Source organism: Wyeomyia smithii, chromosome 2, assembly GCF_029784165.1.
Source record: "Wyeomyia smithii strain HCP4-BCI-WySm-NY-G18 chromosome 2, ASM2978416v1, whole genome shotgun sequence".
NCBI classification, from domain to species: domain Eukaryota; kingdom Metazoa; phylum Arthropoda; class Insecta; order Diptera; family Culicidae; genus Wyeomyia; species Wyeomyia smithii.
In genome coordinates this window covers 263256803-263268778 of record NC_073695.1, presented here as the reverse complement: position 1 = coordinate 263268778, position 11976 = coordinate 263256803, and positions in this window count along the sequence as shown.

Sequence of the window (11976 nt, the reverse complement as noted above, 5' to 3'; positions counted from 1 at the left end):
TTTCATTAGAATTACTTGGGTAGGGGCTATGCCAAGTAATTCTGTTAAAGTAAGTTTGATCTCATCAACGGTTTGATCGTTGGTGAGACCTTTCAATACGATCTTGAACGGCTTGGCGCTCTTCGTGTCATATGTAGAAAATTTATACATCTTTTCAGTTGAATACTGAATAAGACGATGACGACCCTTTATAGCGTCGGCTAATAAGCGGCATTCGCCTCTACGACCAATTTGATAGGTAACTTTAACGTCAGAAACAAACGATGAAAGTTTCTTTTTGAAAATATTGAATTCAGAAGAAATAGTTACCACAATAGGTGGAACTTTTTCCTTTTTTAAAGAATTGACATTTTGTATAATTTCATTACTCATAATTTCCATTTCACCAGCTTCTTGCTCAGGCAAAATATCAAAAGGATTGTCACTACAGACACTCGAAGTGTCAGAAAGAGATGCCTCTCTTTTCCTCCCCGCAGCGATGCGAGGTTTCTTTTTCCGTCCAGCCATTTCAGGTGATACGAAAAAAGTTGAAACAAATGTTAAATTCAAAAGTAGGTAGTCTTGAGAAAGACTGATGGGAAATAACTTTCAGGTAGTCTTTAAAAGACACACTGACAGAACACAAACTTTGAAGCTATAGGCAGTCAAAGACCAGTCCACAAGCAACCGAAAAAACGTCTGATCTGTAGGACAGTTCAAGACGCACTGCCTGTGTACTGTTAATTTTTAATATTGAAAAGCCTGTCTTCTAAGATTGTTTTTGGTACTTGAAAATTTGAATATTCGATATTTCATAGCTAACACCACTTAAGGCGCAATAAGCAACAAGAAATTTCATTCTTGGCAATCTGTCTTCCAAGATTGTTTTTGTTATTTTTTCTATTTGCTCTACCTCCTTTTTTACTGTGAATTATAGTTGCATAAAGTAAAATGCCGAAGCAGTGAAAATAATCAAACTCAAAAAAAAATTGTATTGTTGGTTGATTTTAGTAAAACCAACTCTACCGCCACTTTTAGCAAAGTCAATTGTTAGATCAGTGTAGGAAGTCAATTTTGTGTCTTCATTTGAGTCTTGTAAATGTTATTGGTCTTGTTCAATAATGAACGAGAACAATAGGATAGAAAATGTGCCCATAGTTTATACGACACTACTCTAACGAGCCCGTTGAACCGTTTTATAATTTAAAAGCATTCCAATTGGATTTTAAAATGATGTTTAAGATCTATCTCGGCCTCGAGACATCATTCCCATGTACCGGCTTTCTTCCCAGTGTTAAGCGTGGAACGCAGTTGAAAAGAGAAGAGGTTCACGAATTTTTGCCCTTTTTACCAAGCGGAATTTTGACAGCTGAGAATGCTTCACAGTAACGATATCTGACGTGACGTGAGTGAGCGCATGATTTCTCCTTTTCTCTAGAACACTCGAACACACTTGTTTACCGCGATCTGGTGTGAGAGCAGGGATGCCAGGTATTTTTTTCAAAAGTCTGGTTCGCGAAAAAATGTCTTCCTACCCGTAGCCCGAAGGCTGAAAAAACTTTCCGGCAAATCGAAAACTGTCGAGCAAAAAAAAATACAGGTCACCACCAATGCACTAATGCAAAATTCGGGTCGTTCACATATTTTTCAATGCCTTCACATGTTTTCTCCAATGTCTTCACGTTGTCGTCACAAAAATGGATGTCTTCATCGTACACTCAAAATATTTTTCACGTTATTGTTACGTGAAAGTTCCTATATTTGTTCATTTCCTGTCATTTTGCATGATTTATGTGACAAACATAACATCTACGTGAAAATTTCATGCATACCATGGTTAATCACGTACCATCTACGTGAACTTGACAACGTCAAACAGAATGTATCGCGTGAATTCTCCGTGCGAAATGAACCAAAAATCAAAATGGTGAAGCTGTTGTCTGATTCTGAACATAGAACAGAATTTCTGGATGGCTTGCAAACAAGTGAATCTTCGAAAAATCCTAATAAACTCGAGACTTGAGCTTACAGGTTTCACACAGCTTCAGTTCAAAGGTGGAAGAGTTACCTGAACGAAAATAGCTGCAGCGGATAATAACAATCCCCGGGAACGTCGTAATATTTATCAGTTTTTTGTTCTTTTATTCATTCACGAATTTGCATACCTGAGTGATATCTGATAGCAATCACGTTTTACGAAATGTACAATTTTCATTTATTTCTCTAATGTTTATGAGCTAGGAAACGGGTTATAGAAATTATCAAAATATGTTGCGTAATAAATCAGGTATGCAAATTCGTCGTTTAGCAGTAGATGAGTTCTCGTGAAACTCACATGAAATGTATGCATCTACTGAAAGTTTCAAAGGATAATACATCTCACCAGGTCATGATGAACTCGAATTCGGGCGCGGACTAAATTTCAATATTTATTTCCCAAATTTCTAGTAGAGTCTAACGGAAACCGATAATTATTTCTTTTGATTTCATGAACTCAACTGACAATCATAATAGATAATAGACTTTCGTTGTTTTACAAATAAAAAAATAAAGGTTGCTTAAGTTTGATTACAATCAAATGAAAAGGGAACGTATGGGGGAGCCAAACTTTGAAACCTCGTGTTCAATCATAATTCATCAGTTAACCCTTAACTATCCCGTTCATTCGATATCAATATTGTTCGAATCTGTTGTGTAGTTTCTAAGATAATGAAGTTTAGTGATTTTCACATTTCGATACATTACAGACGAAGTTACATTCCGATTAAGGCAAAATTCAATAGGGTGTTATGAGACAGCTAGACCTTTCACTTGACACTAATTTTGTGGAAATCGGTTCAACCACCTCTGAGAAAAGTGAGTGAGTCCAAGTAGTCTTCGGAATATGTTTCTTATCATAGCTGGATTTCACATTTTTAAACATAACAGGCAAAGTAATCATCCGTTAGCAAACCAAATCAATAGGGTCTTATGAGGCAACAAGACCCTACATATGACACTGATTTTATGAAAATCGGTCCCGCCATCTCTGAGAAACATGAGTGAGTTTAAATAGTCTCCAGAACACGTTTCTTTCCATAACTTCTGAACCACATGTTCAATCTTCATAAGTTCAAAAGTTAAGGGTTTTTAGGTAGCCCGTTCAATTGAAACCAATTTTGTTCAAATCGGTTGTGTAGTTTCTGAGATATTTCGTGATTTTTACATTTTGATACATAACCTTTAATTGGGTGGGAGAGTTCGACTGTAGATGGTATCAAGAATTGGGATTTCGGCTTAGCAGTCATTCATCTCAGAATTTAGAACGAAGTTATTGTCATTCGTCCCAACGTTTCAGCACTTATTGGTGCCTTCATCAGGGGAAACTGTTCAAAGGAGTAATTTATTAAAAACTTTGCATTTTACAAAACTTTTTCCCTCGACTTACAATGATGATTATCGGACTACGTCAAGTGGTTGCATTTAAAGTTTACTAGTCACTAATTTTAAAATTTTTTTATCATTTGACAATCTAAACAAATTGAAACAACATGAAAAAACTAGCCTAAACATCGAAATACACATTAATGCTTACGTTTATAAGTTTGGTGGTGGGAGGAGTTTATTTCACTGTCGGAGTAGTGTGGCGGTTTCAACTTGTGTTTCTGTTCAGTTAACTGTTATACCATCTTCATTTAGGCTTTGTGTAAGATCCCCGTGTATGCTGTGTTGAGGTTGTCCACATCAATACGGCGGTTCACTATGTGTGGTGTACAGTAGATGTGACACATTTCTAAAAATGGTAGTGAAGCTGTGTGTTTCGATCTATATATTATGCATGTATTCTCTAAGTCGAATCTGTGTTATGCGTCGATGCAATGCTCAATGAGAGCGGTTTTCTCTCTTAGCTCGGATAACTGGTAGTTTGTCTGTGTGTCCGCACTTAGTATCTGGTTGAGTTTGTTTACGTTCGATGCATGTCCGTAGAGTCTGGTTTTTAATTTGTTTGAAGTCATTCCAATGTAGCTGCTGTTACAGCCGCTGCACGGAATTTTATAAATAATGTTGCTGTTTTCGTTTTTATTTGTAGGATCCTTAACTTGACTGTGTAAAGTTCAATAGGATCTTATAGGGCAACTAGATATTTCATTTGCAATTGATTTAATTGAAATCGATTTAGCCATCTCTGAGAAAATCGAGTGAGATTGGGAGAGCGTTACACATACACACACATGCAGAAAATGCTCAGCTCGTCGAACTGAGTCGAGTGATTAACGACATTCGGCCCTTTTGAGCACTTTTATACCTTTAGTTTTTGCAGTGATTGCTATACCTTTCTAGGAGAAAGGCAAAAAGTGAAATGATAGAAATGACTTTTAATTTCAACCTCAATCCCGAGCAAGGCCGCAAACATTGAAATAGTACAATATTGAATATAAATGATGTTGAGGCCAAATATTTTGATCGTAGCTATAGTTTTTAACAGTCTGCGGGTTTCGTTTCTTTCTATAACTTTCAAACCATATGTTCAAACATTATGAAATTCATTGTTTATGAGTTTGAAGGCCCATTTATTTGAATTCAACTATGTTCATAGCTTCTGAGATATAAGAGCGTTTTTCACATTCTGACGCAGCGCCAAAACTAAAAGTTTGATTACAATGAAATTCAATAGCAACCTAGGCGGCAAATAGACCCTTCATTTGACACCAAGATAGAAAGAATCGGTCAGACCATCTCTGAGAAAAGTGAGTGCGAAAGAAAGGTGCACATACACACGTACACACCCACACACAAACATATACACCTATACATGCATATATGCAGAAAATGCTCGATTCGTCGAACTGAGTCAAGTAGTACATGACACTCGGCCATTTGGATCACTTTTCTACCTTTTAATTAGCCAGTGATCGTTAGGCGAAAGTCAATATGTTTACTTTCATTATGTGATTTCACATTTTTATGAACAACGGACACAGTTACAATCCGAATGCAATGAAATTCAATAGCAACCTATGGGGCAACTAGACCTTTCATCTGACACTAATTTTGTGAAAATCGGTTCAGCCATCTCTGAGAAAAATGAGTGAGTTTAAACAACCTCAGGATAACTTTTCTTTACATAACTTTTGAACCATATGTTCAATCATAACGAAATTCAAAAGTTAAGGGTTCTGGAGACAGTCCAATCATTTGAAACCAGTTTTATTGAAATCGGTTGTGTGGTTTCTGAGATATTGATGTTTCGTGATTTTTACATTTAGATACATAACCTCTAAACTAAAAATCCGATTACAATGAAATTTAATAGCAACCTATGGCGCAACTAGACCTTTCATTTGCAATAAATTTTATGCAAATCGGTCCAGCCAACTCTGAGAAAAGTGAGTGAGAAAAAAAAGTTGCACATACACACACACATACACACATACACACATACATACATACATACAGAAAATGCTCAGTTCATCGAAAGAGGGCGAGTGATATATGACATTCGGCCATTGGGACCACTTTTATACCTTTGGTTTTCCCAGTGATTGCTATACCTTTCTAGGAGAAAGGCAAAAAGTTTAAAATGTGTTTTTTCAATATAAATCGGTTGTTTTCAAAGATAGAGAAAAACTTTTTTTACAAAGTTACCTAAAATTCATGGAGCTATAACATTGTAGAACAAGTTTTTCTTCTATCTACAAAGATAAAAAAATTAGATACTTGATTGCATCGAAAATGTTGGTCACCCTAATTTTTGATAATTTTTCAATGAGCGCTTTATCATATGTAACAACTTCGTAAAAGAAAGTTTTTCTCTAAAATGTTGCTATAGAGCTCTAGACCCAAATTTCCCCCTAAATTTGGTTTCTGGACCATTGTGCATTGGTGACAGAGGTGGGATATTGGAACCCCTCGATCCCTCGACGAAACTATCCATGCGGCATCAATCATAGTAATCCATGAGCATAGCCGGATTTGCAGGGGGGTTGGGTTTGGCAGAGGTACAATGGCCCCCAGACTCAAACATTTTTGGGGCCTCCAACAAAAGTTCACTTCTCATGACTCATGCGTCATGATTGAATATAGAAAAATAAAAATCAAAAAAAATCGCAGCACTTTAACACACATGAAATTTCAATAGAACATACGCAATTGTATGACGAATTCCTTTATTGAAATTTCCGGACCCACGCAATCCTTAATCCGACCCGCCCATGAGTCAGCAGAAAAAAATTGACAGCTTTATCAGTCGAACTCTAACCATTATGGCGCAAACAGTGAAGCTTTTCCATTCAGAAATATGCGCGTTTAAAGCAAGGTACTCCACCGCGGCACTTTGTGGACGGGGTTTACGCCCGTTCCGGCATTCACGCCTCCTGCTACTGTTGGACAACAATCAGAGAATCGAAATGAGGCCCGGTTCCGAACGGCCGACGACCCTGAGCGGCAAGAAGCTTTAAAAGTTGCTACTAGCGGAAGACTAAGGGAATCATTCATCGCTGCATGCACTTGGCTGGGAGGCCGGTGAAAAAGTACCTGCCGAACATGGAAATACATGTCAGGAAGTGGCAGTCTCATCCACTGATCTCGAAGCTGTAAGCAATGACGGAGCGGCAGCGGCTTTATAAAATGGTCAAGTTGATTTTACCGGCGAATTGCGACGGGGCGGTGGTGATGGACGACGAGACCTATCTCACCCTGGATGGTAACGACTGGCAAGGCACTTCGTATTTTACTTTCGTTGTTCATCAAAAAATACTATAAGGGCGAAGACGCGATGTTCTGGCCGGATCTGGCGTCGGCCCAGGCCCACTACTTGAAGCGATCGTTGAAGGAGATGAAGTGGCTGAATATCGATGTGATACCCAAGCCGGCGAACCCGCTCAACGGCCCCCGGCTGCGTCCCATCGAGAATTTCTGAGCGAACCCGAAACGTAACATCTACTTCAATAATATAGTCGCGAAAACTGAGTAGGAATTGATAAAGAAAACGAAGAAAGAACTAAAAAACATTCCTACATGCATTTTTCGTCCACCACGGCGAATATTCCGGTTACCCGCCGGAATGCCGCTCTCGAGGTAGCAGAATATTTTGCAAGTAAGTTAACATAATTACCTCCCATGGGATCCAAGGGACCTGCGGATCGATCACCAGCGATGCTTTCCATGCGTCAAGCCACGCCCTTGAATTCCAACCCGTGAGCGACAACAGGCGTGTTGAGGTTGAATAAGAGCCAAAAATGAATAAGTTGAATAAATTCTCTAATTGATTGATTGATTTGATTACTCTGCTCAACATAAATGCAGTTCTATGTTCGGGCAGATTGATAGAGCAAATAAACCTGCCTTTTGGTTCCGTGACTACTAGAACAGAGCAGAGTTGCATTGTGCAGGTGGTGGTGACGGTGCTGGACGTTCCGCAAGTAGCTACCTAATCATTGCGGGATGCCGTTGAGTTGGAGGTGATGATTGAACTGATCGTTTTACATGTATCTTCTAGCTCGTTGCAACAGAAGTTTCCTTCTTTGCGTTGGTCGACGGCCTGCTCATCACTCGCATTTGAGCTTTACAAAACATATGGTTTGACAAAAAGCGTTGCTCAACGATGCTAACTCTGGAATGGGATGTTGCGTAAAGATCCGCAACTTTACGCCACACCCCATTCCAGAGTTAGTATCGTTCTGTTTTTTGATGAATCACAGTATGTTCTCTTTTCAAGCATCCACGCTGCTAGCTAAATAACTTGCGAAAAGGATTGCTTTTAGTAGGTTATCCGTGTTGAAAACACACAGTTATGCTTCTTCCCAGGGTGTTAGGTATGGGCTGATTTTTTCACACAATCAAAGTAAAGGTAGCCGTGTTTGCGCTGATAACTCTTGAACTTAGGCATTAGTAGGGAAGAGTCTTGTACCGCAATCTGACCCAGGATCAAATCGTACCAAGTTGGGTAACCATCGATAGCGAATCGAGGATTATACAGAGGGCCGATAGGCAATTTTGTAGCGAATTGCTGTCCAGGTTAAACCCTGCCTCATCTCCTTATCTAGAAGTGTTCGTTTGACCACTTGCTCCATCCCATAACGAATGTTATTGTTATAATTATTTCTTTTATTTGTATTATCCATGTGATTCTTTAGAAAACTAGGGAAATAGAGGCGTCATTGTCCCGCTTAACGCAGTAAAGGCAAAGATACAGTGGTTCAGATACCTGGTTCTAATCTGATATTGCTCGGAGTGGTAATTTTTTCATGCAATATTTTTAATCATAGAATAGTCATGTTACATTCTTATTAAGAACTTATGTTGGGAAAAATTTATGATTATGAAATAATGCACTGTACACCTCATCTGCTTTCTAACATACGAACAAAAATGTATCCGGATGATAGAGCCGTTTTAGAACAAAGAAAAAATAAAAATCTGGTTATCAAAACGCCATGAAAAGCCAATCTTGAAATGTTCTAATAGGCTGCCTTATAAGGTTAGTAGTTGAAAAGGGTTTAAATCCCTTAGAAAGTCAGAAATTCAAAACATGTTGGGGACCCTAACAAGTTAATCAAAAATGAGAGCAATGCCAGAATTTTGGTAACAAGAGAAGACTTAATAGGACAAGAGCAATATCAAATTAATGAATCAAATCAATTGAATCGCTAATAATTTAAAATAAAAAAAAATGTTTCGATTCTGTAGAGTAGAAATTGCATATTTTGTTTGAAAAATAAGTTGTTTATCAATAATAATTTTTTTGGTTTTTGTTTAACACCTAAAATAATGTTCCAAACTATCGGGAATAAAATTCTATTTATTCCGGTTCCCAATTATATGTATTTCAATGAGAAAATTTACAATGAAAAAAACAATCACTCATCCTAGCATGAACGTCAAAGCCTGGCATTACAAAACTGCTCCTCTGATACTTGCTAACATAAAAAAAAAAAACAGAGAAATTGATAACAAAGAATTTTGCACCTTTCGTGCAACGCAACCGACAGGCGGACGTCTTTGTTTGCATTGGCCGCCCTTGCCCGATGTTAGTAACCGTTAAAATCAAATGGCATCCCGTTTGTGGTAAACAAAGAGAAGACACCCCGAGAGAACGGAGCCACTACTTTCAGCACACACAGGGGATAAAAATGAATCGAAAGCGGTTCCCCGATTTGATGTTATCTCAACCGCAGATCGCAAAAGCGTTTGTCAAATTACTCTCCGGCCATGGAGGAGCCACCGAAGTCGGCTTTTGCACCTTTCGCCAACCGAGCCCCGTCCAATGACGGCGGTTCACATGTGACCCATCGCGTTCGGAGTAATTGAAAAGTTTGAACTCATTTTCATACGTGCTGTACAGCACTTTCCGAGTTGTCGGATAGGTTCGTTGACTTCCCGCTGCTCGATGTACTTAGGATACATCAGTCAATTTGGGGGCATAAAATTGATTGTTATTACAAGAGTGTAAGAGCATTAGTTTTAATGGAAATGTGAGAACCCCACCGATATGGTCTGGTTGGAGCAGCAAAACTCAACAGTTTGGGTCGATTTCCTCCGAACGGGGGAAAATCGGTTCAGAGATTTTCGATCGTTGTTTTTAATGCTTCTTGTGTCGAAAACACAACCGAGCTACTATTTTACATCGGAAAGTGATTTCGGCTGAATAAAGAGGCAGAAGTACCAAAAAGGAAACCTCGTCCATTCGAAGGAAAGGAAAAAAAGACAGGTAGGTAGGTACACACGGTGAAAAAAATGGTACGATTTATGAATACACCTGCCAAAAGGTACCATTATCGTCATCATAATCATCAACGCGCAACGGCAGTCCGCGCAAAGCAAAGTGACTTCAACAGCAGGCCCTCAATAGCTGCTAATGGGCGGACGATGGGAGGGTGAAGGTAGCGGCGGGCGATCGTTGGCGCTGAGAGCTTAGGCATCTACACCGTGAGCATAAACGGTGACTACCGCGGCCTCACGTAATCAACCAAATATGCTTTTGGAATCGATCGGGACGAGAGCAGCTGATTTTCATCCGTGATTTTTTTCTTCCTTCCACCGAATGATTACGATCGACCGATCCGGCAGGCAGGTGAAGACAATTTCGGTTCCGTATTCAGAGTTGCGTTTCGATGCGGGACTGTTATTGTTCTATGGTTTCTTCGGCTCGTCAGACAAAGCAACTAAACTTTGTTTTTTAGAGCCAAGTGGCTGAGGGTAAACCGGATGATGATTAAATAATTTTGCCGATCAGAGAAACAGTAATTGTGTTCACCTGGATCCATTTTGATGTTGATTTGTTGTTATAGCTAAAGAGACGACTTGACTATCGGTATCAACTTTCTCTCAAATTCAAATCAAAACTCTCAGGTTCAAAAAATAAGATTTGTTTCTCTTTGAAAAGTCATTTATACACCCAAGACGCTTTATTCTATATGGATTTCAGAATTAACGTTTTTTTTTTTACCTAAACTTCCTAGAAAAGTCAGTTGGTTGCGTTATATATTTTCCGTGATTCCAGTCAATTCTCTGGCTAGAAACTTAACAATTAAAACTCAATTTAAAATACTTACTAGAACATATATTCTCATTCCTATTATTCCTATTATATAGGAATGACCTGTTCCAATCTCTTTGTAACTCTGAAACTCATAACTACTCTCTCGTTCGTTTCTTAATCTCCATTTGCTTCTATCAACGTTTTGAATGACACGAATATATTTGGAAGCCTTATGGGAAAAATTTCTGATAATCAAAATTATTAATATTTTCTATTTATGGTTTCTCGTTTTGTTTCCTTCTTTATTCTTATGTATAAAGTTTTTTTCTATCTATAGCTTGGGATAATTCTAGTTCTTGTTTTAAGGAAAAATTTTAACATAGATTTACATACAATAATTTGACTATTTTTTTTTCTTCATCAGAGAGGCTATCTCCTTGAACTGGTTCGTCTTAACATATAATTTAACAAAATAAAACAATAAATCAGAAATCAGATTTTTTATAGACCAATAGCGGCGCCAACCACTTCCTTACAGTCAGGCGGAGATATCGCTGGTTTCGTGCAGCGGCATAACTCAAAATTTTTCCATTTTGAAATTTTAATATCAAAAGATGCTGAATACGGTTAAATTCTATTTCACAAAGATTTGTTTCAAAATTCACAAAAAAAATCTGAGTTATAGACTGATGTATCATTGGAATTCAAATCAAAAACATGCTTTAGATATGGTTAACAAGAGGTTTTAACTAGCTCATAGTTTTCTTGGATAAAAGAAATTTTAAACGCTAATTTTTGAATCCCGTTTCTCTTGAACAATGAATTGTACCAGTGCCACACAAAATCTACAGTTAGGAAGGAGTTTTAGATTGTAGTCTTTGCTTTGTTAGAAACCGAGTGTACCTCTGCATCCCTAAGACTACAGAAGGTAGTTTTTGTTGAGGGTTTTTCATTGGGATTCACTTTGGTAAGTGATATGATCATGATTTAATTGGATTAACCCATTCCGTGTGGATGATGCCGTATGCCTTCACCTGACATCTAAACCTTGATTGCAGCTTAACAATTAAACGATGAAACTATTAAATTAGAGATTAGAGTTAGAGAACAGATCGATCCACAATATGCAATACACATTGATCATGTGCATTAGGGTGGCACCGAAAAGAGTCATGTCAAATTTCGAAAAAAATATACATTTTGGTTATTGGTTCAAAAAAATGACCTGTGCTAAATTCTAGCTCAATGATTTGAGAGTGCTTCAAAGCGCTCAATCGAAATTTTAAAACTGGCTTCTGAAATGACTCACAACTTGTTGCGAACTAGATGTTAATTAATTTAATGATCATTTAGTATCTCAAACTTATTTTACATTAGAGTGGTTCATTATTTTTACTAGGATGGTTCCAAATACAGGTAAAATTTAATGCAACGTTGTTTAGTATCTCTAATATCAAGTATCTTATACTTGATGTACCACAAAGATGGACCAACTAGTTTCTGTAAGGATGGTGGCAATTACGAAAACCATGAAATTT